Source organism: Drosophila albomicans, chromosome 3, assembly GCF_009650485.2.
Source record: "Drosophila albomicans strain 15112-1751.03 chromosome 3, ASM965048v2, whole genome shotgun sequence".
NCBI lineage: Eukaryota > Metazoa > Arthropoda > Insecta > Diptera > Drosophilidae > Drosophila > Drosophila albomicans.
In genome coordinates, this window is record NC_047629.2 from 54,662,564 (window position 1) to 54,668,800 (window position 6,237).

Sequence of the window (6,237 nt, forward strand, 5' to 3'; positions counted from 1 at the left end):
CCATCAGCAATAGGTTCAAGTTCGACCTCACACCCAACTGCAGTTGGCCATAATTATGGCTTATGGTTTTTGGCCAAAGTTGAGCCATAATTATAATGCCATTTGCATGCGATTGCGACTGAGAGTGCGAATATGAATAGTCTCACTTGGACATCATGCTGCCACGCCCCCCAAGAAAAATACACGCATCTAATTATGCATAACGGAGTCGCAGTTGAAGTTAAAGTCTCTGTCTTGATGCATGTAAAATATCGCACAATGTTGCGACCCCCAAATGCCATTTACTACAGCGCCTCTTCGTCGTGGTTTCATGTAATTCGTGGGCGTAACACAGCTGACACGCCCACTCCACAGTCGACTGTTTGTTTAGCCGCCAGCTGATGAAATACTGTTGCTCCTCACAGCAACTGCAGCAACTCTTCTTCCTCTGGTTTCTGGTCAAGTGTTGCACATAACAGACGCACTGGCTAATGGCAAGCGACACGTACGTGCCAATAGCCATTTGTATCTATTTGTCATGCCTACTCCTCCTTCCCTTTTGCACTAACTACCCCTACCTCTAGATGGTGCTAGCCAGGCTTCACTTTGATTTAATTAACGTTACATTGACCAATTTTGGGCGCAAGCCGCAAATACAAAAACGGTCAAAGAAAGAGACAGGCGCTGACAGAAGTGAAAGAGAGAAAGAGGAAAGTTGGAGTGTTGGGGGGTTGGTGGAGGGGAAGCTGCCACCAATGCAGTCATTACCATCATTAAGGCAATATCATTTTCAGGCCTCTCCGGTCTCTCTAGATATACTTATACATTCGCTCTTTCTCTCGGTATGGCTGCAGCGTCTGCATTTCCCAGAAACGCATTAGCCCCGCTCCAATATGGTCTAATAATTCATGCCACATAATATAATTATGGTCCGGTGCGCGCAGCTCGATGGCAGACGGTATGGCACGGCCATGGCCATGGCCACAACTGGTCCACAGTCTGGCCAACGATGCAGAGCTACTGTATCTCAAATATGATTGATATCTGTGCGCTGCAGGCAACGCGCATTCATCTTCACTTAGTTATGTCAGTCAGTTAAGGCAGCCAGTTGGAGGCTGCAACAACGAACAGCGAACAACGAGCAACGAACAACGACAGCGAAACAGCGCAACATAAAATGGAGCACATGTCTCAAAATGATGATGAAATGTGCACATTTTCTAGGAATTTCATCAGCTGCAGTCGCCATCGCCGTCGCCGTTGCCGTTGCAAACGATCGAATGCCAATGGACCAATGTACCACTGACCAGGCTGCAACATCAACAATACTCTGTAGTCTTTTAGTCGAAGTTGCAGTTGTAGTTGGAGTCTTGAGACCATCCTGCCTGCATTGACTATGCAGCTCATTCCGTTTGCCCAACTTGGTCATCGTCAACGGGCCATAATGAGTCGCCATTGGAGGCCATCCAGCCATCCAGCTATCCAGGCATCCTCTGGAGCTCTGCTGCTCTGCTCTGCTCTAGAGCTGTTGCCTGCTGGATTGTTGGCTGTCAGCTGTTGACAGCCGTGGCATGTCAACATGCTAAAATGTGAAACATTCAGCGAGCCATTGATTAAAATTGTTTTGCTCTTTCGCAAAATCACACATAAACGATCCCCCAACGATCGATCCACTTCAATTGGTGTCAAATTGCCCAGCAATACCCAGAACTCCAACTGATTTCACACCTGACATATCTCTGGCAAATTAGACTCTCAAGGATGAAGCTAACGGAGATGCTTGATTTTTGCTAGAAAGATAATCTTTACAGTTGAGTACTTGAGGCATATTGAGTTCACTTGAATGCCAAAGAATTCTATGTGATTTATCATATATTAAATAAGTTAATTCCAAAATATTTTTTACCATATTTTCCTAATTAATGTTTATTGGCTTTAGAATTCTTTCAGCCTCATTCTTCATCAAAAAATATGAATTTTTGTTTTAGAAAGTATAAGTTATGGAATTAATTATCCTCTTCTTACATATATAAATCATATATTTCTTTTGTTCACTTGTTCATTGAAGTATTTATTAAAATGCAAAACATCTCAATTCCCTATTTAATAATACATTCGACTTCTAATCGAAATTGCAGTATCAATTTAAAATCAATTGATTGCTCTCATTTCTCCAACTATGCAAATCTCTTTATACTACATTAAGCAAAGTTAGCTTCATTATTTCATAGTTGCATATCGTGAACTTCACGTGGGCATCGTTCTGTTTGCTACAGAACAGAACAGAACCGAACCGAACTTAAAGTCGATTGAATTAGGCCGCAGGGCGCAAAAGGTCTGGTCTAGTAGCAGCATGTGTAATATGCAAAAAAAAAAAAGATTAAAAAAGAAAACAGAAAAAAAAGAAAATGTGGCCAGCAGCAACGCGATGCACGTTGCAAGCTGCACGTTGCAGTTGCAGTACAATGGTCCATACAACATGCAGCAGACGGCATTCGATGGCCATTCGATGGCCATTAATATGCGCTCTAAGTGATGTGAATTACAGTAATTTTTGCCAGCCAGCGCTTTGATGGCCATTCGGGCCGACTGCCGTAACGGCTTTGGCTTTTGCTTTGCTTTGGCTATAGCTTTAGCTTTGGGCCTTTAGGCAGGCGGTAGTCGGTAGCCGATAGCCGTTTGCTGGCCGTAATTGAAACCTCTTTAGTGTGGCTAAATGCCGTGGAGCAGATGGAGTTGGAGATGGAGATGGAGGAAGGGGCAAGCATCATCAGCATCAACAGCAGCATCAACATCCTACCTCATTCTACTACTTTGCGTTTCAAGTGCGCTATGAGCCATAATTTTTGCATAGTTCTTGGCACGTTTTTGTTTTCATTTTGCAGTTGGCAGTCGGCAGTTGGCAGTCGAGTGATCTTGCCACAGACTCTGCGGTGTCTCAGCCTCCTCCTGCCAAACTTGGTAGCCAGTTGGTACGATTTTGGCCGCCAGCCTTGAACATATTTGCCAAGCATTTTGTGTGGCGCAGGCGGCGCATTGATCTGCAATGAATTATGCATGCCAAGATTGCAATAGTCGGATAGACATCGGATGTTGGATATTGGCTGTTGGTGGGGGAGTTCGATGGTGCGATTTATGGCGCGGCAGATCGCATGCAATGCATATATAATCATGATTATAATTTATTATAAAGTAAATGTGTATATTACACGGCGCTTGGGCAAATTGTGCAGCCCTTAAGAGGAGGAGGCGGAGGAGGAGTAGCTGAGGAGGAGGAAAAGGAGGAGGAAACCGAAACAGGACCAAGCAAAAAGAGCTGGAGTATTGAATTGTTTGTTTGAGTCGCAGTTCCGTTATTTCGCAATTACAATGCAATTACATTGGAAAAAGGAAGTGAAGTGCATTTAAGCGTGAGAGCGAGAGAGAGAGACTGCCACCCGCCACATGCTGCATGCCACACCACCACCACCACCCAATTGCACATCCGGTTGCTGGTTGAATTAACTTTGTGAAACTTGGTCAATAAGCAGCAGCGGCGGCTGTTGTTGTTAACGCTTTTTGTGCCTGATGCGTTAATACGTTAATAAAGTGTGTAAATTGCGGCTTGTGCTTGTGCTTATCGCCTCTGCCTCTGCCTCTGTCTCTGCTTCTGCCACTGCCACTGCCACGAGGACGCAACAACGCTTGCTTGCGCTCGCCCCAAGGCCCAAAAGCACAACCAACAACCAACAACAGCAAACCGACAACCATCGACAACCGACAGCGGACAACAGACATGCGGAATTAATAGAGCGTGTTAACCGTTGTGCAAATTATAAACATAATTAATATGATGGCCCATCCATACAATACATGTTTGTAGGCCTCGCTGCACAGTCCAAGAGCAAGTCAAAGTCGGACTACGAGTCCAAGTTGAAGTCTCACTTCGAGATTCATTTTTGCGATAATGTTTACTTTTGGCTTCAGGTTGCTGTTGTTTGTTTGTTGTTACGTTGACTACTTTGGCTTGCCTTAGCTTGGCTTGGCTTGGCTTGTTAGCTGATTGATTTGCGCTTTGTTTGCCGTTTGGACATGACCAGAACGGGACATCAATTAGTAATGCCTGGCAGACACAATTATGCATATTGAGTCTGAGTTTGAGTCTGAGCTGAGCTCAGTTCAGTCTTCAATGTCTATGTTTGTGTTATGAGCTGGTGTCTGTACTTAGCTCTGTTTTGGTATGCGGCCTAAACCAAAGTGTAAGTTGGCTTTTATGGCGAACATATCACATCATTAATTGTCAGCTCCAGCAATGGCAAACAGTTGCTTTATAAGCGTGAAATTCGATATGCCTTCAGAATAAGTAATCGAATATGCTTATACGCTTAGAGACTCGTATCTAATTATCGCTAGATGCATTTACTGATTAAAATAATAAGTGATTACTACCATAAACTGAGGCACGGCAACACTGGCATGCTAAGCGGAAAATGTTCATAAATTAATCGACTGCAGATAGCATACTATCGATGTATCCATCAATCAATCTTATCGGAGATGTTTGCATCCTCAAATATGCGATAATTTATTGTCGATTCTACGTTTTATTCAAGCATTATTCCATTCAATACTTCTATTCATTTTTTATGTTTAAATTAGCAAGGTTTTCCTATGACTCTTGAATTGAGTATAAAATGAACAATATTTTTATACCCGCTAGCTATAGACGAGAAAAGTATTATAACTTTGTGCCTCTAGGAAATGCAGAAGGAGGTATCTCCGATCCTAAAAGTATTCATATTCTTCGTCAGCGTCAACAACCGAGACTATATAGTCATGTCCGTGTTTCCGCCTGTCTGTCCGTTTGTCTGTCCGTTTATCCGTATAAACATTTCTATCTCAGAGACTGTAAGAGATAGAGATCTATTTTTTTTTCTACACAACTTGTAATGTTTGGAAGTGATTTAGAATATAGATAGAATATATATTTCAGCACTCTATGGTATATTTTGAATGTAGTACAATATAAATATACCAATTATAGCATTTAATATATTTAGGCGTTTTTGTGGTATATTAATTAAGTATATTTTAAAAATATTGCCGCACTGTTTCGCTTATTATCAAAATGGGTAGCAAGTATCTCTGCACCTTTCTTCACTTGATTATATTTATTTTACTTCTTAAAACATATATTTTAAAATTTAAATTTTCTTCATCACATTGAAGGTTTCTAGACTATTGAAGATTATAAATAATTTTATATAACTTTCGCAATTAAAGTTTTTCTTTGTAGTTCTTATTTAACAATAATTATTCGTCGTAATTAAACAAATGAATTCAAACTTCAATGCTTCAACCAGGATCTATGTATATGAAATGATGTATTCATCAATTCTTAGCTGGCAACTAATTGAAATAACTGCATTAAGCTTTGATTAAGCCAACTAGAGCGCTGCTGTTAATAAAGTTTTAATTGCAACACATGTCACTCTGTGAGTCAGTTAGTTAGCCAGTCTGAGTCGGAGTCTGTTAACCATGGCTTCATCTGCCACAATAACTCATGCCAATCTATCGCTTGGAAAAGTTTCCCACAGTCATCACATTCAAGCAATGCAACAGCCATCAACGCCAACATATTGGCATTTGTCCATTTCAAAAGCATCACAAAAACGAAGGAAAAAGAAAGACACATAAAGAGGAAGCGAGAGGACAGAACAAAAAAAAACCTTTACAAATGAATGTACAGAGAGATACAAAGAGCGAGATGGAAAGGGAGAGAGAAGTGTGGGATCGACACGTCCAGAAAATTATATTTACACCACTTACATATAAAATTAGTTTGTACAACTGCAACACAGCAGCTGGACACTAGACAGTTGGACAAGTGAATGCCACATGCAGCATGCAGCACGCAGCATCGGCATCGGCATCAGCAATTGGCAATTGGCAACGCAACCCCACAAAGTTGCACTGTGTCCGCTGCCACGTTGACTTATATAAATACATTAAGTCACAAATCACAATTTTCCGACGCTTGAAATGAGCAAACGGAAGGCATACATTTTAAATGTGCTGCGCACGGAAGGCTAAAACAGGACAGCAGACTGCAAAGACTGGGCTAGCAAATAGCCCGCGGGTAGCCTGGCTGACCAGCTATCGAAGCAATGCCAATCAATGCGAAGCTGCCTCTGTCTGTTGCCTGCCTGCTTGCCTGCCTCATGCCTGTTTCGCTTTTGGGCCTCTGTTGTCGCATGTTTGTTGTCGCCAAGTGACTGT